Below are 24,476 nucleotides of genomic sequence, written 5' to 3' on the forward strand. Positions count from 1 at the left end.
TGATCTCTTGCTCTCTCCCACAGGAGGGAAAATCAAAACAATAGATGATAGCGGGATGCAAACAAACATGGATTAGAACTGCTTGCCAGTTCAACGGAACACTTCCAAACCAGCAACAACAAGCGGATACAATCCCGACTACCCCTCCACATTCTTGATTCAGCATTTTCATGCACAGGTGGAAGTATGTGAAGAGTTCCAGGGGACCTCTTCAGCAGGCAGAAGAAGCCAGCCATGCAGATCACATAATGCTTGCTACAGTCTTCTATGAAACAGAGCACATTAAAGCAGGCTGTGCTGGTAGGGTGTCCAAGTGTCCTACTTTGCAGAGGGCAGCCCTCTGTTTAAACAGGTGTCAGAAGACAGTCTATCTGAAGACCAGTTTAAAGATAAAGAAGAAGAAGAAGGGAGAGCAGCTGGGGCCTTGAAGCACCAGGGCAGTGGACTGAGTAGACACATGAGTTACCTGCTCACAGTCTTCACTGTGGAGAGATATATAGTTTTCCATTTAAATTGTATGATTTTAACCACTGATTTCAAAACTGCACTGCTTTGTTGGTTTGCTAACATTTCCAAGCAATGCTGGGTATGAGACTTACATTATCCTCAAAAGGCTTTGTAACTGCCACCTTAGAAACAGCATAATTTCATTCAGAGCAGCTGACAAAGATGGAAGCCGAAACAAGATATCTGTTTTGTTAATCACACACACATGTACACATAATGCAAATTTTATGCACATTTGTGCCCTCTTTTGTCCACTTTTTGGTGATGCATAAGTAGCCACGCTATGTGCTTGTGGTAGGGTGATTTGCTACGCCTAACATTTTCCACAGCTGGAATACAGTATCAACTGAATGGGATTACTTGTAAAGCTGCATCCTTCACTGTGGGGGGTGGGGGGAGAGGACACCTTTTCCCTAGGCCTGGGAATCCACGGGGGCCTGGTCTGGTCTACAAATTATTATGAGGACAATATTTGGGCTAAGTGACAGATAACATGTAAAGATGTGAATATATTTCCATGTATCTATATGGAGTGTCTAGATCATGTAAGATGTTCTTGTGAGATTTGTTAGAGCCGATCAGAAACAACATTAGAATATAACAAACATTTGAACAAATGGTTGCTGCTGTAGGTTTTCTTTTCGAACAGAGAGAGAGACCCTTCTGGATGAGACTAAAGGCCTATCTAGTCCAGCATCCTCTTTCACAATGGCCAACCAGATGCCTACGGGAAACCCACAAGCAGGATAGAGCACAACAGCAAGACGCTCTAAAACCTACAGTTTGAGAAATAAAGAAGTGTGTACCTTAGTATGTGACCCCCTTTCTCAATAACTACAAGTCCCAGAGAGCCTTAGTTCCTATTGGCATTTCCTTTAATACAGGAAACTCAGAGATATGTAGTTCTATATAGGGTAGAGGTGTCAGTCCAAAGGCCGCATTCCCTCATGAGCGATCTTCTGGGAGCTGCATGCTAATAGTTGGGGGGGGCACAGTCAAAAGTGGGTAGAGTAACAGTTGTAACTCTTTATCTTTGTACAGTAAAGGTTGCTTACACCAGCATCTCATTCACATCTCTCCATCCAGGCAAGCAAGAGGCATCATCACAGTTCAAGAGCACATTACAACCAGGCAAAAGCTCTCAAGGAGAGTACACAGCAGGACCACTGAGGGGCATAGGCTGGGGATAGTGGCCTGGGAAGAAGCATAGCCTGGTATGAGTCCCAAGGGCTACATTAAGAGACACAGAGGGCTACATTCAGCCCCCGGATCTGAGGGCCCCATCTAGGGCCTATATAGAGGGAGGAGGAGCCAACAGGGAGGAAACTGGCAACAGGAGGGAGGGACAAGCATCATAAAGGTCAGGGTCATTTGATTCTAGAGGGAGTGAGAGCTGCCCCTGCTGATATGATTTACAAAAGCCCCAGAATTTATTCTAGGTAGGCAGGAAGAAGAAGCGCCATAATATTCAGGGACACCAAGCTCCCAGGAACAGAGGGAGCCACTGCTGCTGACAGTAGTTAGAGGCTGCAGAACATATATGAGTTAGGCCTCTGGTCTCCAGAATGCATAGAAAACTGACACTAGATTGCAAAGATGAGCAGCAGTATCTAAATGCCATTTGTCATGTATGTTTAATTAATATACAGGCCCTGGTGCTACATCTGGCTATAAATACAAATCAGGCCACCAAAATATAAGGAGCGAACCTAAAGGGCACCAGTCAGTCCCCCACCTTTTCAAAGCAGATGTGTGGGGTGGGAGGAGGCGGCAATCTGTGTTACAAGATTGTACCCGATGCAGAGAAATAATTCTCAGGCTCTGATCCTATCCTGTCCTGTGCCACCCTCAAACCCAGCCATGAATGTGACCCACGAGTCTCCCTGAAAAATAAGAGCTCAACATTATCTCACTCCGCTGCCCCAGGCCTAAATCAAGTTCTCCGCTGCTGCTGCTGCCCCTTGGAAGGCTGAAGCCGTGGATTGTCCTGGAACTCTCTTGCAATAGAGCATGGCTGAGTGTCCTACAGTGCTTGGGAGGGAAGCGTCCTCTGGGAAATAATTCCAGTTCCTAATGCTGGATGGGAAAGTTATTTGAGATCCCTCTAGACAAGTCAGTATGTATAACCTTTCAGCTATCCTAGGTTGCTGCGGCAAGACTGAGAGCACACAGGCTGGAAATGACTCTGCCCCCTTTTTCCCTCTGGTGGTGCCTGCACAAAGGAGCCTTTGCTCTGGGCAAAAGCATATCTATCTATCTATCTATCTATCTATCTATCTATCTATCTATCTATCTATCTATCTATCTATCTATCTATCTATCTATCTATCTATCTATCTATCTATCTATCTATCTATCTATCTAGTGAATTTGCTGAGTTTCTGCTGCAGCAACATGCCCAGTGAGAGCATTCTGAATGTAGGTGTCCGTGAGAAAGGTTCAGAAATGGGTCTATGTTTGGAGCAAGCCAAACCATGATCACTGGTTCAGATGTAACACTTAACCATGGAGTGTGGTTTGTTTCTCCCCAGCGCTGGCAGGGAGGAGTGAAGCAGATATTATCAGCTTGTGCATGGGAAGCCCTGGTTTATGGCTTACCATGCCATGTGAACATGGCCTTTGTGGGTGTACAATTGATGTCAAAGGCAGCTGTATGCACTGTTCTGTCTGGGGATTGTGCATTGTTTCATGTTTAACAATTCTCAATGACCCTCTTTCAGACCTCGGTTCTGTAGGGAACGTAGGCTTCTGCCTTATACTGAGTCAGACCCATGAGTCCATCTACTTCAGTACTGTCTACACTGACTTGCAGTAGATCTCCAGGGTTTCAGGCAGAGTCTCTTCCAGCCCTGCCTGGAGCAGCTGGAGCTTGAACCTGAGTCCTACTGCCTGCAAGGCAGATGCTCTACCACTAAGCTACCGCCCTTCCCCAAAGGCTTGTGGGTGGCTTCACATATTACAGTTTGTACTTAGGCACAGACCCATGAGCACAAAATGATAAGGCGCGCATCCCTCTAAGTGTGACAGGCATGAGAATGTGAAATTATTATTAAAAATTGAAATATACAGAAGCCAGAACCAGGAAAGGATGGGGCGCCTCACATCCAAATATTTTAAAGGGCCACATGCTTGTTTTTACATGCAGGCACCATTCACTTGACAGGGCCCACATGTATTTTGTACTAGCGTGCCCACACTCAAGTACAAAACATACCACGTGAAGCCACCCTAGGAAGCTGGGGGTTTGGGAGTAGAGAGATGTAGAGGGTGAGAGAGCACTGTTTATTAGTGCTCCGCCTTTACTCCAAGAGTTTGCTTTTCAAATCGAATGCTTCTGAGAATACAAAGCGAGATCCCAATCTGGTCCCACAGTCACAGGCTGATTAACCCTGAGTTCAAGCTCAGACCCTCACTTTGCCTATAAATAGCTGTGCCTTTTCCTTTCCCATCCTCCCTGCAGGAGCGGAGAAATGCCTGCCCTTTTATGGTCAAAATGGCAGATTCCTAGAGCTGAGCACTCCAGATCTCCCATGTTGGGGCTCAGCCAAGGGGCCCAGGGGGGCTTTCAAGCTGCTGCTGCTGCTTGTCCTTAGTGCTCTTGGCTCTGATAAATCATAATGCCAAGAACAAAGTGCAGGTTTTCAGGGCTGTAGAGAAGGGGGTGATGGAGTTAAGGCATTTTGGAAGATGTGGTTAGGAAACATTTGCTGCTGTCTGTGTTCCTTCTCTTACATGTTCTCTCTCCCCTTATTGCTATTGCTGGTGTGTGCACAACTCCAGGGACTGGACATTCTGTTCTGGCTCCATGACTGAAAACTGGAATCTCCTACTAAAGGATCAAAGGCGCCCCATCCCCTGAGTTTTTTGAAATATATGGCTAAATCAATGCCAAAGTACAGGCTTTGTGCATGATGTTCATGGGATACATGCATATGTATAAATACAGGATATGAAGGCTGCAATACAATGCATGATGAATGCTTGAGGTTTGCAACTGTACAGCTAACTTCATTGTTATTTAAAATGCATATAGTTCTATAGTGAACTATTTTTTTAAAAAAATGCTCTTTATTTTTAGATTTTTTTAATATATAGCAATGCTACAGTACAGCATCCCATAATGAACAAAAGGGACATTTACATGTGTGATTTTTAAAAGAGACTTAACACATTTGCCAATCTTTGCACACATTGTGGGTGCTTTAAAGCTTCAACAAACCCTTGAGAAAAATCCAGATTTTCAGTTTGCATGCATGGTTTTAAACCACAAATGTAAATTCTAATTGTTAAAATTTTATGTGTCTGTGATCAGTTTTGGAGGATGGAGTTCAGTGTTTAGCATTTATATGAAGGGTGAGGAAGAGATTAAATTTTGGCTTCAACCTGCCCCCTTTAATGGAGTGCTAAAACTCATCAATTTTCTAATTGTAAAATGTTAAAAATATCATTATATGCAGAATTCCAATACTATACCAGTATCAATGTACATGATGGTTACATATACAAAAATTGGTGTGTAATTATAGCATATACAGAATGGCTTTTCTGGCTGTATATATGCATATTTCTGAGAATTGCATGAGTGCAAGAGGAATAGCATGAGTAAGAATTGCTACTTAACATTTGGATGGCATCAACAGTGGGCAAGGCCTGCATGGAACACAAAACAGCCATAGTCTTTCCCAGAGGGATTAATTAATTTTAGGATGACAAATCAGGTATCGTATCCTCCCCATGAATCTGCTAAAATGATGGCTCATATAACTGGAAGGACCTGAAGATCATCTCATCCAACCACCGCTTTTCTGAACATTTGTGAACACCTCCCTTCAGGTTAACACATGTCTGGTGTTTCCTCAGCAATGAGCAGGAGTGAACAAGCTTCACCATGCCAGATGTGCATGCAAGACCAGACCGTAGCGGAACAAGAAATGGAATCCGTTTTGCTATCTGAGTTGAGCGTGTTGAAAATAGTGCTCTTTCCTCTGCCCCTTTATATCTCCTTCCAGGCTCAGGACTTCTTCCAATCTGTTCTTAGCCTGTCCACCATTGTAATGTGTGAAAGGGAGTCACCTGTCCACAAATGTGCAGTGGTGCCTGGGAACTGCAGATACCTACTCTCCAGTGCCTATGATTCCCCATGCTTATGGACACACCTCTCCCCTTCACACTTTTGGCATCCATTAGATAACCCAGACTGAATATGCTAAAACACAGCTGACTCCAAGTGTGATGTGGCCCTGAGTTGTCCAGAGGCTTGGGCCCAGACATTGTTAATTTCATTCCAGATCAAGGTTGGAATGGTTGTGCTTGGGATCGTAACAGTGCTGAGTGACAGATGTTGTTCTTCCACTTGCTTTCAGAAGCTCTGTGCAGACTAAGAGTCCTTCCAGGCAGGGACTTAATATTACAGACAGGTCATTCAGATATTGCAAATGAGAAATAGGCCACAGTTTTTAAAAAATTGTTTCATTTCCAGGGAAAGGCTAAATGTGTGTACTAAGAAAAACGTGCATGAGGAGCACTGATCCCAAAATAAGCACCTATCTGGAAGCTCTTAAAATGTCAATGGAAATGAGCATGAAGGTTGGGCTAGTTATCAGGATCATGCCTGCTGGCTATGGCTCAAACTCTGTGTTCATCCAACCTAGAGAGTTTACACACATGGGCGCTGCATGTCGGGGCATGGGCCCGAATTCATAAGTTCATTGTCCATGGTTGTCTTTGTAGAGCTAGAGCAAACTCAAAGGGTCTGTTCAAGGTAGTACAGCTCAGCTGTGTCAGGGCAACTGGGCAACTTAAGAAGGCAGCAAAGAGCTCTTGGTGCAAAGGACATGCTATGCCATGGCAAAGTCAGGAATATGTCACCATGCATTTGAGACAGCAACACACTCAAAACTCTTGCCCCATAGGGTGAAACTGAACAGTCACACACAAATGTGTGTAACAAAACCCTGACAGCCACTTTTGGAAAAATCAGGAGATGTTTTGGAGTGAAGAAGTGACAGGCAGAGGAGGTGCTTAACCCTTGCCTTATCTACCCTTTCTCTGTCGCAGCTCCTGCCCCACCAGCTGCTTATCCCCACATAGAATTCCAGACAGATGTTTGTGAGGGCATAACTACATCTGGGACCTAAGAGGGTGGGGAATGCAGCTGGCTGACTGGCAGTGACAGTGGTTGCTGCATCAGAAAAACGGCTGATGAGGCTATGATCAAGGACACACCATGTCTCTCTTGCTGCTTCTGTGCTCAAAATGACCTGAAGGTGCACTTCCCAACAAGAAGCTTCAGTCAGTTTTAAGTGCACACTTTTGTGTGTAACATGTGATTGCCCCTTAGAAAAGCCTGCTTGTGCTTTTCTAAAACTGACCTTGCATTTGATCCAGGGTTCAACCTCAATCTAGGTAAATGCTAGTTACATTCTGCAACGAAGATGGGGGCAGGACAAGAGGGGCTTAGCTCCTGGTTCTGGACAGGTCAAGGCCAAGGCAGTCCCACCTCTTGAGAGATATGCAATGGATGTTTGTTCCTGAGAGCAATATAGATTCCCAACAGATAGTGCAGCTTTGGACAAAATGTGCGCTCAGTGTGAGAGAGCTCCTCCCTGCATCATCTTCCCAGACCTTTGTCTCTCAACAACCCTATTTGACAAAGCCTCCCCTCCCCTTCTCCCCCTTTCCCAACTGGCTTTTACCACATTTTCCAGCTTCCAAGTTCACCACTCACTCTTCCCCTCCACACTTCCAGAAATACTCCAGAATGGGCTGCTCTTGTCTCTTTTCTTAACTGTGTCAATCCTCTTCTTGGCAAAAGATGCTGATAAAAGTCTGTTTTCTAGGAACTGCTGCTTTAAACAAAAATAGAGTCAGTTTTGGATTTAAAGCTGGGATGGGGAAGCTGGTGCCCTCCAGATGTTGGCCAGCTCCTGCCGGCATGGCCAACAGTCAGGGATGATGGAAGTTGGAGTCCAACAACATCTGGAGGGTTTCACAGGTCCCCCCTCCCAGTTTTAAAGCAATGAGCAGCCTGCCACATAATTTCTTATGTGCAGAGCCCATGCATCAGCCTGCAGGGTATTGAGGTAATAAAATATGTGATGCAGTTTAGAAAGAAGGTAAAGCTGTACAGTGCCATTTCCAAGGCCATCATTAAGCCATAGGGGCAGGCTAAATTTCAGGGGCAGCAACCACAACAAAGTAAAGGTGTGTCTCAGATGGCACCGTAGATGTAGGCCCATGCAAGTACTTTACTGAATAATTGCACATAATGTGCATGGGTCTACCGCAACATCTTCATCATTCCCCACATCATCACCACCAATCCACATGGAATGGAGGATGAGTGGATCAATGCATGCTCCACATAGATGAGCATTTTAACATGCAGCCAATTTGGGACCATAGTCCAAATTTGCCAGCCTAATACGTTGCTCTGCCTGAGGCAGAACAGCAAATGGCACCCTCTTCCCCTAGTGAAAACACTTCATTCCCAAGAAGACCAGCCATGTTATTTTGGGACCTGCGCCAGATAATACTATAATTGTTCACCACCACCCCTTTGCTGGCAGTAACAATATAAAAATGTCAAATAAACGATATCCTGCTCTTTCGCATGGCCACCTCACTATGCCTAATGGTAGAGCCCGCCCATAGGTCCCATAGGGTGCACCCAGTGTTTGCTGGAGGCAATTCCCATATAACTCAGTAACCAAAGTGAACACACACACACACACACCCAACCAATAGCAAACAGAGTTACAGTTCTGCAGCATGTGAACTGGTAGATCTGGGAATGACACCCCTCGCTCTGTTTACACATTACATTCCTAGAAGAGAGGAAATGGTCTGCAGGGTTCATTCCCAAGAGAGGCACAGTCACGTCAATAGGCCCATTAGAGGAGATGGTTCTCTTTTTACCAGCGTCATCCATCTGTCGTAAAGGGTTTGAGGAAAAGAAAGGGGAATGCAAAAGGGAAGCCCTTAATGTGACATTTGAAATGGGTGATAAAGGCCATGACTGTTAAGTTTCCTGCATATGGAAAGTTGATGTGTGCCAAGGTTTGATGTAAAGTGAGACCACCAGTACTTTCTGCTATATGGGAGGGCAGTTCTTCATTAAATACTGTGGCTTCTTTTTACATGGCTGACAACTGTGTAGGAATGAACACATGAAATGTGGGTCAGGATTGCCCCCACTGTCTCTGGTCGGAACCTCCACAGGTTGGTAATCTCTGGGAACAGGCCCAATACACATACAGCTTGCATGTACGTAGGCTTGCTCTGCCTTGTGACTCTCACATATCTGCAGCAGCAACATAGTTCATCTGTATTGTACAAATTGAATCGACGCACTAAGAGAAGCTCTCCAAATAGATCCTGCTGATGAAGATTTGAACCAAGTTGAAATGCGTCTGGCATATTTGACATATTGCGTAACTTCTGTTGTGTATTTTATCTTTGTCATTTTCATATTTCTGTAATTGTACATCTCTGCATTTTATTGTCCTTTACCAAGATGATGATGACTGCTTTTTGTTTTTAGTTGTTGCTTTTTAGAAATGTTATAATTTTGTTGGTTTGAATTCTTGTAGATTGTGTTGTTTTGATTTGTATTTATGCTTTTCTATTTGTATGTGAGCCGCTTTGGGGGCCTTTTTGGCCGAAATAAACGCTAACATACACACATTCGGGAATCCTGCAAAAAAAGAGAGAGCCCCCGATGGCAAGGAGAGAGCCTACACACGTCCATCCTGTTCAGATCAAGGCTCAATGCATACCTCCCTTATTTTAAACCTAAGTTTGATGGAATATAACCATAACAGATGGCTCTTTATTCAGAATAGCTGCGGAACAGACTGGTCCTCCAAGTTTTCTATCAAGTTTCTTATTTTGAAGATTTACAACACAATCATATGCATGCTTACTCAGAAGTAAGCCCCACTTCATTGGGGTTTACTCCCTTGCAAGTATATTTAGGATTGCAGTCTTAATCTGGCAGTCCTACTTGATTACACACATACAAATAATAGAGGACTTTGTTAGTATATTTGTTTCCTCACAAAATGCAGATGGCAAGTACGTACAAGAATATAAAAGCATTTACAGGAACACACATAGCTACTCAGACTTAGAGTGTGAGCTCATCGTTCAACCTTGGTGATGTCATAACTCGTCATTGTTGGTTTACTAGGTGAGATGGCTTAGTACAAAGAACACACTGATACACACACATGAAATTGTCTTATACTGAGTCAGACCATTGGTCCATCAAGCTCAGTATTGTTTACACTGACTGGCAGCAGCTCTCAAGGTTTTCAGACAGGGAAACCTTCCCATCCCTATCTAGAGATGCTGAGGATTGAGCCTGGGACCTTCTGCATGCAAAGCATGTGCTTTACTACTGAGCTATGACCCTTCCTGTATAAACCCTCCAACATTTCAAAAGTGAAAATTGGGACACTCTTGCATACTTATAATGCTCCTCTTCTCATACCAAAGATTACTATCTGAGCCGTCCTCACTCACTCCCATTACATATGGCTTTCCCTCTACCTGCTGTGGAGGTAAATTGACTTCAATAGTTTCCTTGATAAAATATTTAACAGCATGTTCAATCTCAGAATGGATCTGGTTATACTTATTGCAGAATAGCTGCAATAAGGACACATTCAGCAGTATTTATGATCTGGATAGGCAGCCGTGGCAAGGGAATGGAAGACTGGAGCAGTGCGCTGGTATGCACATGTAAATTACAAGATACATCTCCCCCCTCCCCATTCAGAGATTTCATATCTAGAGAACCCGAGTACGGGGTTGAAATCCTAGGAACTGTGTGCACACTGACAAGATAAGGGCATTCCTCAACATATCTCCAAAAGACCACATAGGGGTAGTCTTCTACAGGGACAAGGGTAAGGAACTGGAGCAGCTGGAGATTATGTCAATTATGTGTCTAATATTATAATTCTCCTTTAGCAGATAACGCACAACAAAAATGGGAAGCCCAAAAAGGAACTGGAAGATAGAAGTAATGGGGTGGTAAAAAAGATACTTATTGATCCAGTGCATTTTGGACCTTGCGGGGGTCCGGAACAGAGGGGGGAGAGAGAAAGGAGGACAAGTAGAGGGAAGAAATGTATAACTCTTATAATCAGAGCATTTCCTTTAATGGGCAGTAGGCAAAGCAAGACAGAGCTTTACGGGCTACTGGCTTTCCCATTCTTCACTCTTAAATTTGGGAAGAGGGAGATAAGAGCCTCTGCATAACGACTATAAATAGACAAAGTCATGGAACTGAGCATCTCCGTGTGCGGTTGCAGGAGCAAACTGTCAATGATGGTGCATGTGATATGGTGCCTGTACAGTGCAGTTCAGTGGAGGTGGAGTTCTGTTATAAAAGACATTGTTTTTATGGGAGTTCAATAGGTGAATTACTTAAAATACAGTATAGAGTATTTCCCCATTGTCTATAAGAAGCCTTTAACCACCCAAGACTGTCTTCTGCTAATATCCCTCCCTGGAATGCAGAACAGGGAATTCTCCAGGCCACACTTTCAACTCTGCCTGTTCCTCCAGCAGGATCATGACTTGTTCTCAAAGCCACATGAGCATTTAGCCAAAACCCAAGGGGAGTAGGGGTTGACAACATCCCTGGCAAGATTTCATATGGGCAAAAATGGCAAAGCAACCTGGGCTGGGGTCTGCCTGCCTCTCCTCCCCAGCACCCCACTTCCCACATCTCACTGTCAAAAGAGTTCCATTTGCTGCTACAGAGTTCTGCAGCCACTGCCTCTCTCATCCTTAACTATACCAAGTTAACAACCTTCTTGTGATGCGCTCTTGATAACTTTGCTTGCATCCTGTGAAAATAACAGCATGAATCCAAGGAGGTTCCCTCTGATTCCCTCCTCCCTAAGTATGGAAGACTTGTGTGGAAAATATGGGCATCTGGTTGGCCACTGAGTGCTGAACTGGATGGGTCCTTGGCCTGATCCAGCAGGGCTCATCTTATGTTCTTAGGAAGTCCTGAGTTTTTCCCTTAGAAATTGTCCTTTCCTCCAGTCTTACTTCAGTACAGTTTTGAAAATTAAACCTGCCAGTGTGAGAATGGACATTTTGCAGGCCTGCTGCTCCTAGCTAGTATGCTCCTAAAAGGCTCTACCTTCCTCCTCCTTTCCTGTCCCTCTCCTTCCTTCCACCACTGGCATCACCAACACTGGGTTTGTGTATTTAACCTGTGGATCATCAGAATTCTCAACCATTTTATCTTGGCAGACTAATTTCAGTCAAAGCAACACCCTGCATTTCCTCCCAGCATCGTTACTGCTAAGTTACTGAACCGTCAGACCTTATCAGGTCATTAATAAAAATTATGTTATATACTGCAATGGCCCTTAAAATGTCACTCTAGTCATGTTCTAAAACAGCACACCAATTTGTGTCTGCAATGTACACACACACACACACAATATTTGTTATGTCTCAATCTCAACTGTCTGCATCTGTGCTGATATTGTTTTTAGGTTTTTTTAAAGAAAGATGTTTTAAAGATGCTTTTAAATATGTTTTTAGCATTTTTGTTTGCCGCCCTGGGCTCCTTCAGGGAGGAGGGGTAGGATATAAATAACGAATGATGATAACAGTAACAACAACTACTACAGCTTTGTTCAGGAGTATTTGTTTAGGCTGAAATGGCTTCACATATTTGGGAACAACATGCTCTTGTTGGTCCCTTTACAAATATGGATGCTTCACAATGGCACCAGAAAATGGGAGCGCAGATACAGCATAGTGTGTGTGAACATGATCTAGAAGCCTCGAATTTGAAATCCACATTGACGCATGAGGTTCAAATCACTGCGTTGAGCCATCCCATTTGTATGAATTTGAGATCTTTGTTAAAATAGAATGAAAAGCAGAAGAGAGGCACATATAATTTTATGAAGCAGTTTAGGCAAATGGGAAAACAAAAACATGTTGAGTTGTAGTGAATTCACCTTTACTCAGAGTACACTCATTAAATTAATGGTTATGACCAACTTGGGTTCATTAATTCCAATGGGTCTACTTTGAATAAAAGTTAGTTGAATACAACTCTTTAAGCCTAATGTATAAAAAATGATTAGATAGATTATGGAATGACTGTGGAGAACCATCTGCCAGTCCAATATTTCTGGCCCACAATGATGGTCACCACTTACTTTGGACAGTGCCAGGATCTAAAAAGCACACAAACAGTTCTATATAGCCACAAGGACCTTTGGCCAATAGACAGGTGTCTGCATGTAGTAAAACAAGTTGCACTGTCTGCCAGAAATGCATATGCACATGCTCAGCCTGTGACACACGGTATGCCCCACACTCATGAATTCTGCCTAACACTATATTCACACCTTCTGCCTTTGCTCTGTTCTGACACACACACTTAGGTTAAGTTGTGAAAGAGCCACTAGGAGTAGCTCTTTTCACACATCAGTCACATATTCTTCCCACATTGGTCACATTCACATCCACACCATACATTCAAAGCACTCTTATACCACGAACGGTCATGGCTTCCCCCAAAGAATCTTGGGAACTATAATTTGCTAAGGGTTTTCTGACATCTCCCAGCACCCTTAACAAGACACAATTCCCAGGATTCTTCTATGCTGTTTTAAAGCCAGTCCTTATGAGGAGAAATAAAAGAAAAGGAAAAGGGGAGGGCAGAGGACATTTTATTTTTTCTTGGACAGAATACATTTTCCAAGGTTTTCACATTTGAAACTGCAAACGTATTTTGCAAGCTATAGAGAAAGGAAGGAAGGAAGGAAGGAAGGAAGGAAGTTACCTCCACAAAACATTTTCACAAGTGGGGAAGTCACTTCCGGGAAGGGTGACTTAGCCTGTGCCTGCTTTTGAGACGGGCTCCTGCCTCAAAAGAAGCTTATTCAGATATATCAGTCAGTTTTTTCTTTTTTTTTTTGACTGATTAAACTTCTCCCGGGTAGGGAGAAACGAAGAGATTAACCTCAAAGCCTATTTTTGTTGGGACGACCAGATCTCATTAATTTATGGGACGAGGTCCAGCCGACGAAGGTGGGACGGATTTTTAACAGCAAGCTCTATCTGATAAAGCGAACGTTCACCTTATCTTCTAAGAGAGAACGCACTAACAGGCAAGCACCCTTCTTTCTATATTTTTCTTTTACTTGACTTAAATTGTTGCTGTTTAAAAGAGATTTGCCAGATTGATCAGTTTTTGACATCTCACTGGGGAGCCGTAACTTCTCTCTGCTACGCACTAATTAATAGCTTATCTCTGTTTTTGTTGCAAAAAGCTGTCCTGGATTTGCATTCTAAAGATATACACAGAAGAGGGATTTCTATTCCAGATTTTTATTTTGAAAAATATTATACTGTTTTGAGACTACTCTCTTTTTGGTCTATTTTATTTTGACGAATCTGTTTCTTGACGATTGCCATTAATTGTTTCGATCCTGGGAACTGCATTTTGTTTACTTAACTATTGGAGAGATAAGGCTGTCTGCTCTGTTTATACTGTGATGTCACCAAGTTTGGAGTATTAACCCAATTGTTGCTGAAATAAGAAGTGGTTTTCCTATATTTTTCTTTTAAAATGGCAATTAAGAAAGTGGCTGAAAATCTGGAAATAACTATGTTTCAGAAAATAATGGATGAGATTGAGATAATGAAAATTGAATTGAGTAAAATGAAGCAGGAGATTAAAGATATAAGGGTCCCTGTGAGAGAGGTGACCCTGGAAGGGGTCCCTGTGAGAGAGGAGACCCCGGAGATTGGAACAGGGGTCCCTGTGAGAGAGGTGACCCTGGAGACTGGAATAGGGGTCCCTGTGAGAGAGGAGATCCCGGAGATTGGAACCAACGTGGAACAGGAACAAGATTTGGAGTCTATGGACTTTAGAAATAAAATCTATTGTTTGGAACTCAATGTTATCTCTGAAGAAATGAATGAAGATTCTAGAGATAAAGTTATCAATGGCATGGATAATCTTCTGGACTGGAATGATGTGATGGAGCCCAATATAGAGAAAATCTATGGAATTAACTGCAGCCATGTGACAATGGAAAAACTTTTAAGAGATGACCCAGTGTATTTTGAAAAAAAGAACAGAGATATGATTTTACAGCAGTATTTCAGCAACCTATTCAGAATGGATGGCAAGAAAATATTTGGGATAGAGGTAATCCCCATCAGACTCTTACTATATGACTATGGCTTTGACAGCAAGATTATTATGGAATACTGATAATGGAAGATTGGATATTGAAATTACTGGACTTAACAAGACTACTGAAGATGGAAGATGGAAAATGGAACTAATAGTGATAATAGAACAATGGCTACTGAAATTATTGAACCTAACAGATTCTGATGTGATGGATTAATTGAAATGTTTATTTTGACTATGGTTATGACAATAAGATTATCATAATTAGTAATGAGATGGATTAATCGATATGCTTATCTGGAAAAAAAAATTGATAGATATATTTCTTAAAGAATTGAAACCTCTCTTTGACTTTTTGTGGAAAGAATAAAGTAATGTTTATGAGATTTGATGATTAAGTAAGATAACTACTGGAGGAAAGTGATTTTATAATATGACTTAAGAGACAGGATTGTTATATATTATAGACTTATAACTGATTTGATCTTTGACAAATGGGAAGTCAATATTTTACTCTTTATTTTTTTATTTTTGTTTTTTTTTTCTTTTTTTCTTTTTGTTTAACTATTTTTGATTTTGTTTTTTGTCTTTGAATGTTTTATGATTTTGTCTTGTATGTTTTATGAAAATCTGAATAAAAATTATTGAAAAAAAAAAAAAAAAAAAAAACAAGTGGGGAAGTCAATACTTCTCTGTCCAGGAGCAATTCAGAGATGCAGCCTGTCTAGACACAGCTTCCCCTAATTTCCTACTGATAATTGCTTTGGGAAATCTGTATGTGTGTATGCACGTGCACACACGCACACACACACACACACACATGCGCGTACACACACACACACACACACACACACACACACACACACACACTGGAAAGGAACTTCTTACCTTCCAGATGCCATAATGTTGAAATGTTCCAAGTGGCAGGACAATCAGCCGCTGTCCTGCCCACCAGCCATTCTTAAATGTTAGGAGAATGGCCAGTTGTCAGGCTGACCTGTTGGGAGAGTAGGCTTGTGCATTTGGGGAACTGCCTGAGCTGCAGGGCAAACCATCTGGGAACAACGGCTTTGTCTATGAACCAAACTGCTTTCTTTTCCCCAGAAGTTCCACAACATGTTCTACCAGGGCTAGCTAACCTGGTTCTCTCCTGATGTTGTGAGCTGCAAGTCCCATCATCCCTGACCATTGACCATGTTGGCTGGGACTGATGTGAGTTTTAACCCCAAACATCTGGTGAGCACCCCCTCATTGGCTACCCATGTGTAACCCCTTGCCTCCCTGCAACCCCCCCGAGACTTTGCTTCCTACACCTTTGGCTACTGGAAACGTGGCTGCCAGGTTTCTCTACTGGACACCCCGACTGGAATTCTAGTTTGGCATTGCTGCACATTATCACAAGGGCTCTGAAAAAGCCATGTATCCCCCCCCCCCAAGCCCAGATTGCTAAATGCTCGCCAAGCCTGTTGCTGCTCTAACTTCAGCAGCACATGATCTGTCCCAGGTCCACTTTATATTGGTGAGGGAGTCCTGGGAGGACAGAACAATCCATTTGCCATTTTCCACTGCAGGGTGGGAAGTGGGGAGGGCAGTCTGGACTGGAAAGTCTTCTGGTTTTTATTTTTCCAAATTGGAACAAACTCTGTGGAACAAACAAATGCCAGCAGTTCTCGGAGACATCTGCGTCTTAGAGCCCAGCAGCCAGCCTTTTTAGTGCTGTCTGGCAGCCCCTGGGAGATGCAACTCTTTGCCTTGTTATACTCTCTGAAGAGCATGGAGCAGGATGCAGCAGCACTTATTTGTCAGTATAGCTTGCTTGGAGTTAGTACTGGGGGAGAGTGGGAATTCTCAAGAGGAACAGGACTGCCAATGGCCTAAACTTTCCTCAGTAGGTTCTAATTAGATTTCCACTAAATGCTGCTTTATTGAAGATTGCCGCTTTCTTTCCCTTGTGCTCCGCAACACCAATTCTCAAAATCCATCATTCTGCAGTACTTATAATAACCATTGCTGATTTAGAAAAAGACACCAGAATGCAGAGATAAAGGGGGCTGCAAGGCAAACAGCAGCAGTCTGATATGTCACGATTCTGAAAAGGAGATTGTATTTGTAAAAATCTAGATGCTAGATCCTCTGCTTCCCATTTTCAGCCACTGTATACCACATCAACTTTCAAACTTTTGAGGGGTGTATTATGAGGGGAGACAAGTTACGATGCTTCTTACAAATGGAACATAGGAAGCTGTCTTACACTGAGGCACACCATTGGTGTATCTAGCTCAGTATTGTTTACACTGACTGGCAGCAGCTGTCCCAGGTTTTAGGCAGGAGTCTCTCAGCCCTACCTGGAGATGCCAGGGATTGAAACTTGGACTTCTGCATGCAAAGCAGATGCTCCACCATTGAGCTACGTCCCTTCCCCATTTTTGTGGGTGGTGTTCTCTACCTTTCCTACCTGTCCATTTCCTTCCTTCCTTTTTCAGGATGAGAGCCAGTTCTTAAAATGTAAATGTACTGCCTTCAAGTCAATTCTGACTTATGGCAACCCTATGAACAGGGTTTTCATGAGGCTGAGAGGCAGTGACTGGCCCAAGCTCGCCCAGTGAGCTTCATGGCTATGTGAGGATTTGAACCCTGGTCTCCCAGGTCATAGTCCAACACCTTAACCACTACACCACACTGGCTCTCTCGAGCCAGTTCTTATGCACAAATAATTAGACAGCAAAGCAGAACTAGAAGCAAAGTCACTTTATATGTAGTACACCTATTAACATATAATCTAAGAATAAGGAGAGCATTATAACCATTGACTGTCTACATTGCTTTATGTGGATATTATATAAAATAAACAGTAAACACAGAGACACATGCACATGTAGTTGTAGTAGAACAAATTAAACATAAATGCGCAAACGCTCACTTGTACCCACACATCCATATACACAACCAGTTGTTAGAAACATACCTGCTTTCAGCAGGGGCTGGAAATCTTTGCCCCCACCTGTCATGCACATGGCCCTTTGTGTGGATGGAGAAGGTGGGTATCTTCTCCTCCCTTCAAAGTATAGAGGGCCACTGGAAGACCAGGGTTGCCACTCCTTTTTTAAGCCACCGGCACAAGGGGGTCCTGGGTGAAAACTTTTTCCTCACTGCTCAGAATCTGGAAAACCTTTTACTTTTACCTTATATGAGCTGAAAGATGATGCTGGATGGCTGACGGCCTCATCTGTCAGTGGTCCTGAGGGCAGCCATTGGCTGGGGCCTGGTCACATGGGCCTGTTGCCTTGACCTGCGACAGTTCAAGCGAATGTTGGTTTTACCCCCTAAGGAAGGCGTGCTTGACAATTTTCATATTTCTTCTAAATTTGGAGATTTCAGACAATGCTCAGAATGCCAGAGGACCATGTGGAAGTCATTAAGACTGTGAGGGAGAGCAAGTGAGAGAGAGAAGGGGGTGGCAGGGAAAGCTTGGGAGGTGGGGCAAGGGAGAGAGAGAGGCCTGAGGCTGTTGCCAGCTACATGCCTGGGAACGTAAATGAACTCACTCAGAGAAAGTTGTTTGTAATAATTTACTTCCTCTCCAGTTTCTCCTGCCCCATTTGGGAAAGCAGAGAAGCCATGAGAACCACATGCTTGGGAGGAATAAATCCTACTTTGTCAATGACAATGTGGAATGCCCTCTGCCTGCAAACTGGGGGTGGGGGGAGGGCAGGGTGAGAGAGAGAGAGACTAACTAAGGGCAAAATCAGTTAATGCACATTATTTACTTATAAACCCCCTCTCCGCTTTAATCACCCTTTTATACCAGCAACATGGATCCATTTCTCCCCCTTCTTGCTATCTTAATGATCACATTTTATGCTAACGAGTGTGCTTATGTAGCCAGGCGATGGCATTCTGATGAGTCAATCTAGTAGTATAGCATATAGTTGTAGTATATTGCTCATGGCTAAATGCAGCCCAGGCTGTACTGAGGATTGCATGGGGGAGTGGCCGGTGGAGGAAGTAGGGAAGAGATCTAGAGATGTTCCCTGGCCTGGCTTAATTGACCTTGTGATCTTCATTACTTTGAAAAGCTTCATCTGACGAGGCTGAAAAGGGCATCTGGGCAGACGAATACCCAGAGCTTACACAGCTTTAATTCCCACCACCCTTAACAAACTACAGTTCCCAGGATTCTTTGGAGGGAGCCGTGTGCTTTAAATGTATGTTGTGTGGATGCTGATAATAGCAGTGGGTCACCCATTATGGAAAAAAGTTCCCCTTTGAGATTATCTGGAGGATAATGGGTGCCCTCTCTCCCCACCATTAAATTTAGACTCCTCATGCCAGGAGACTAGCAACATGTACTGGACGGAGGTAATCTTCTTGCTTTTATGGTTCTCCCTCTCTCCTTATCTGCACAGCTACCGAGCTGCCTAAACCTTGATAGAATAAGACAAAGTGAGACAGTTCCCTCTGGAAGCATCTTTGGGTGTCATTCAAGGTGGCAAATATTTGCATAACAAAATAAGCACACACACAGAAAGGGTAAATGCCTCCAAGATGAAAATACTCTCAAGGAATTGCTGTACAAAGCTTGTACACAAACCTCATTCTAAGAGCCATCTTGGAAATACTTCCTGGGAACTACCTTACTTGGGCAAAGGCCATAGCTCAGTGACAGAGCATCAGCCTTGGATGCAGAAGGTTCCAGGTTCAATCCCTCGTATCTCCAGGTAGGGCTGGGAAAGACTCCTCTGAAACCCTGGAGTGGCACTGCCAATCAGTGCATGCAATAATGAGCTAAATGGACTAACTGTGTGACTCAGTGGAAGGCAGCTTCCTGCGTACCTTCAGAGATGGTGGGGATTAATCAGGGATGTAATCAGGGATAATGGGATGGGGTTGGCAACTTAGGCTGTAAACACACTAGTCGCCAGATCCAAGCCTTTCCCAGAGCCACACCTGAAGGGGGAACGGGTTGATTTGATTTTGATTTTAATATTTCTACTCCACCTTCTGGCCAAAAGGCCCTCAAGGCGGCTTACAAAAGAGCACCCGTATAAAAACACACCAGTAAAACAATAATATATCAATAAAACATCAACAATACATACGTAAAACAATAAACAATAAAACCAATACAACTGGTAATACATTTCAAAGTTAACACAAACTACTTCCCCCCCCCTCACTGATCTGCTGATCAGTTGTGAAATCTCTTTGAAGCTGAACTTAAAAAAAATGCACTCAAGCTGCTCCCACCAGATCTTACAGGGGTGGGGTTCGACTAGTGTTGCGTGCCCCCTTTTTCAGAAGAGAGCGGTGGAGATGCACTGGAACGGGGAGAACAGTGAGTGTGTTCCTTTCTACTCTTAGCCTTCTCTCCTTGGGAGGTTAATAGGTAAAGGTCAATCCTGAGTCTGACAGGCCCTGCTAACAAAGACGTTTTAGTCGGTAAGTACAGCAGATACCGTTTCTGGTAGCCTCCCTCTGTTGCATTTGAAGAGAGAAGCACAAAACCTGATCATGTACGGATAGGAAACATGAGCCCATGTATGGTAGGGACTGCACTCAGAATGATTTAATTACCAGCCAGCTGAAAACCCATGAAAGGCATTAAGGTCAGAGGAACCCTACATCTGCAGTTCCTTGTATTTTTGTGCACCTTGTTCTTCTGCTAACAGAAATGTCTGGATAAATCCCCCATATGGGAGCCAGCTACTTCTGATGCGTATACCCCCACTTCCTCAAAGTAATAGTATTGCACTCACAGTGCCTCACGGCTGTCACAGGAAGGCATGGCTTTTCTCTGAGGAAGAAGGCAAGGAACAGAAGAAAGTATTGCTGTAGTGCAGGGCACCCCCGTTTTATAACTTGGCCAGGTTATGGGTTGATTCAGATTGCCTTTGCACTGCAGTGTTGGACTTATCGTTGTCTTCCCAGTGCAGGTAGCGAGGACCACACATGTCAAGGAGTTAATCATCTGTTTTCAGTAGCACATCTCCAGGTAGCTGATGCATTTTCCTGGTGCAATATCTGGAGATGCGTTGCTATAAATGGGTGTTGTTTTTTACTGCCCCACCTATACCTCTTGTATGACATTGGCTTGCCAGACAGGCAACACTTTGAAGACCAATATAAGCCCCAATGGAGGCAACCTGAGGGGTCTAGAACAAAATGTCTGATTTCTTGTGCTGATGTTTTTTGCACAGCCAATCCAAACGCAGGCTTTCACATTCAAGGGAGCCTTAGCAATTCTGTAGCTAGAACAAGGGGTTTTCCCCCTCAGCTACAATTTATTGGTAGCCAGGAAAAATAAACCTAATTTCGAAACCTAATCCTGATAGTAGAAGCACACATGGTATATAATAGCCTAGCATGATGCGTGCAATGCAATTAATCCGCTGAGATCCTTGAGAATCTCTGTTCCAGCAAATAACAGCTTCCCATGAGTTTGTAGCTTTGATACTAGAACAGTCTGCAGCTCCTTTGAAGGCATGAGGCTATTTCACACAATGGAATCTCAGGAATTAGGGATGGATTATTATGGCCAGTGTTACATTTTTCTTGGAAATATGAGCCTTTAAAAACAGCAGATATCCTTTAGAGAAATCCCACTACCTCAAGGAAGAAGGCAGCTTCTTCCAAAAGACTGGCTTGTTTGATCTCTTCCCTGTACTTTAAGGAGCCCTTGAGGTACTTCCCTGGGCATTATGGAGTCCAGTAATAGTCCTTAAAAGCTCCTTCAGATGATCTATCTATCGAGTGCTCGTCCTGATTTGCTTGCACAAACCTTACTTGAAGGTTACATTATATCCAATATTTATAGAGCATTTGTTCTGATTTAGTTGTGTGGTAGTTATATGACAGTGAGCATTCATCATGCATTTATCCTAATATGCTTGCAGGATGTTTCTACGTCTTCCCATTAGTCATTTATTCTTCCTACACTTTTCAATGCATTTGACCATCCCTTTTCTAACTTTTTTAAAGTTGATTTGTTGTGCTAGGGCAGGTGTGGGGAACCTCTGGCCCTCCAGATGTTGCTGAACTACAGCTCTCATCATCCTTGGCCGTTGGCCATGCTTGCTGGGGCTGATGGAAGTAGCAGTTCAGCAACTTCTGGAGGGCCAAAGGTTCCCCGCACCTGTGCCAGGGCAGCAGAGCTCTTTAATCTACTTTAATTGCTTCAACCTACATTTCCTGGTATGTGCTTGAATGCCTCCCTCAAATATTGATAGTGTGTGGAGGCATCCCAAGACACACTGGGCAATAATGGAGTTCAGCAAGAGTCCTCAGGCATTATGTAGTCTAGCAATAAGGATGGATTCTGATTCTATCTTGTCCCACTGTCCACTTTTTTAGAATACCAAGGGACTTCACAGAGCTTAAGCTCTACTCTGCCATTCCACTTTTCCTAAGTCAAGCTAACTCTTGAAAATGACTGTAAAATCATCTTCATTCCCCCAAATGGTCAAGAATTGAGGAACTTTCCCCTCCTTGTTCTAAAGTCTGCATTGGCATCAATTGCTGCAATGCAGTTTTGTTGAAAATACCAAGCAGCCCTTTATGGGAACTAGTCTGGTGCTTCATGAGACACACCCGTCTATCGTTCCACCTGGAAAAAGTATATCTACAACTGCCAGAGAAATTGCTGGCTCCCAGCCACATTTCCCTTCTGCCTTTTCTCTTGTGTATGTGTTAGTAATATGCATACACTGATACAAAACTGTGGTCAGGCAAGGTTTTGCTGGGGGCCAGACTTCTTCCTTCGAGTTTGGTTCAGGCACCTGTCTCAATGCAAGATTTTATTAGCACTGCCAAATGGATGAAGGGTATAGAAATCAGCAGAGGAAAAGCAACAAAGTGAAGTGTGTGATGAGAGAGAGTCAGCACCAAACATGGTACAGCATACATCAGGATCAAATCTATGATGATGCTTTGCTAGTGAGCTATGGCCAATTTCAGGCAGAGCCTAAAATCTTAGCCCAGCACAGCTCTTTTCTGTTCTTTCCATATGCTCCCTGCACAGGAGGTTTCTGTGCTCTTTTCTGCCTGCCCTATTTCACCTGCTCAAGTCACCCAGCCAGACCATCTCTTATGCTGATGGGTTGACGCTTGCAGAAACACAAATATAGTCTGCCATTAAATACCCTCTATAATTAGTAACCCAATTTCCAAAATGAAATGAAAAATGTAATGCTCTCTCTTGTTTGCTCACTAGATGCTACAATCTTGTTCCATGACCTGATAGGGCCATGCCCTCTGTTTCCAAGAAGACTTAATAAGGTAATGTTTAGGAGGTTATTATCTTTACAGCCCTTGTCTTATTGCAACTGTGTAAAATAAAACAAAACATTCAGAGTGAAGAAGAATTTCAACGAAGAGTTCATTTTTTAAATATTGTTTCTCCACAGTGCAGTAGAACAAGACTCCATTGTAATCCATCTGGGTTTGATGGATCAACCATGATTGCCTCTCCTTCTACCTCCATGACCATAAATCTTCCTGGCTTGATTGTGGATGCTTATGAACAGCTCTCAGTTTGAACTTCAGGCATGTTTTATCACTCCAAATTCCTGGGTCTCATAAGAGGCTGTTTGGTAGTTTCAACCAAAAGGGTATTGCAGCAGTTGATGTGGATGCAGACTTGGGAACTGGGTAGGAGAAGACCATCAATTTTTGTCTATTTGGGGCAATGGAGATGATTTCACAGTCGTTTTTAAGAGTTAGCTTGACTTAGGAAAGATGGGGTGGCAGAGTAGGGCTTGGGATCTATGAAGCCCTCTGGCATTCTTGGTCCCCATTATTCACCATGGCTGACAAGGACTTGTGTGACCTGTTCAGTCCATAAGGTGTACACCTGAGTCCTAGACTCGCCATTGAGGGGGAACTTCTAAAGGGAAATGCATCTGTCTTTCTTGGTGATGATTCCGGTGCTCTCCGAGAAACACAAGAAGTTGCCATCTGCATAAGACAGAGGTGGCCCATGTTTGCTTTTTACTGATCTGGTTTAAGTAGATTGCTGTCAGGTCCCAGCCAGGGGAGTCTTCATCAGATGAGTCCTCATCAGAGGAGCCCTCATCGGAGAAAGATGAAGGGGCTCTAGTCATGGGCACAGCCCTGACTCAGGCTCCATCTGAGGGTGAGGAATCAGGATCCTATGATAAGGCTCAGGATGGGCCGTCTGCACTGGGGGCAAGTTCGGCCTCTGACATTGAAGAGGTCCCAAGCCCAAGGGAAAGGAGTTTCCTGAAATGGCATCTGGAGACCTGGCCCATCCATAGGAATACTCGATTGAAGGCCTGGACTTCTCAGGAGTAGAGGACTGTCTGCAGGTGATTGATAGAAGTCAACCGAGGTTTGGGGTGTGGTTCCAGCATAAAAACCCCAGTGCTACGCTGGAAGAGCTACTGGAACAATGTCCACACACCAGCTCTGTACCTGGTTTGGCTGCTGATTGCCTGTTGACTCCATACCTGGCCCCAGACTATTCTGGACCTTCCTCTTGCCTTGCCCTTGGCCTGAGTTACCTGTGGACTGCTTTGTTCCTGACCTTGGACTGCTCCGACTTTGTTTCTTGTCTGACCCCTTTGTTGTTGTGAACTCTGTTGGGTCTCTGACTTTGGACTGTCCCTGGTGTTATCCTCAGCTGCATTAATGCTGGGAAATCTCTTGCCTCTTGAGAACAGGCCAATTGCCTTCTGCCATCCTCCTGAGCCCTGTCATTGTGAAGTATGGCCTTTAATGATGAACTTTCAGAATGGTTGTGTGTTTTGAGGATGGGTGGCAG

At 43.6% G+C, this 24,476-nt stretch overlaps 1 long non-coding RNA gene across 1 annotated transcript in view; it reads right to left on the reverse strand.

Annotated features, from left to right (window-relative positions):
* Nucleotides 1–17,841, reverse strand: part of LOC133380156 (uncharacterized) — a 32,663-nt gene extending 14,822 nt beyond the window's left edge. Inside the window, exon 1 of the long non-coding RNA XR_009761374.1 lies at nucleotides 17,664–17,841. This is a non-coding gene — a long non-coding RNA (uncharacterized LOC133380156). The remainder of the gene's footprint in view (nucleotides 1–17,663) is intronic.
* Between the last annotated feature and the right edge of the window lie 6,635 nt (nucleotides 17,842–24,476).

The sequence above is a fragment of the Rhineura floridana genome, chromosome 3 (assembly GCF_030035675.1).
Source record: "Rhineura floridana isolate rRhiFlo1 chromosome 3, rRhiFlo1.hap2, whole genome shotgun sequence".
In the NCBI taxonomy this organism is placed as follows: Eukaryota; Metazoa; Chordata; class Lepidosauria; order Squamata; family Rhineuridae; genus Rhineura; species Rhineura floridana.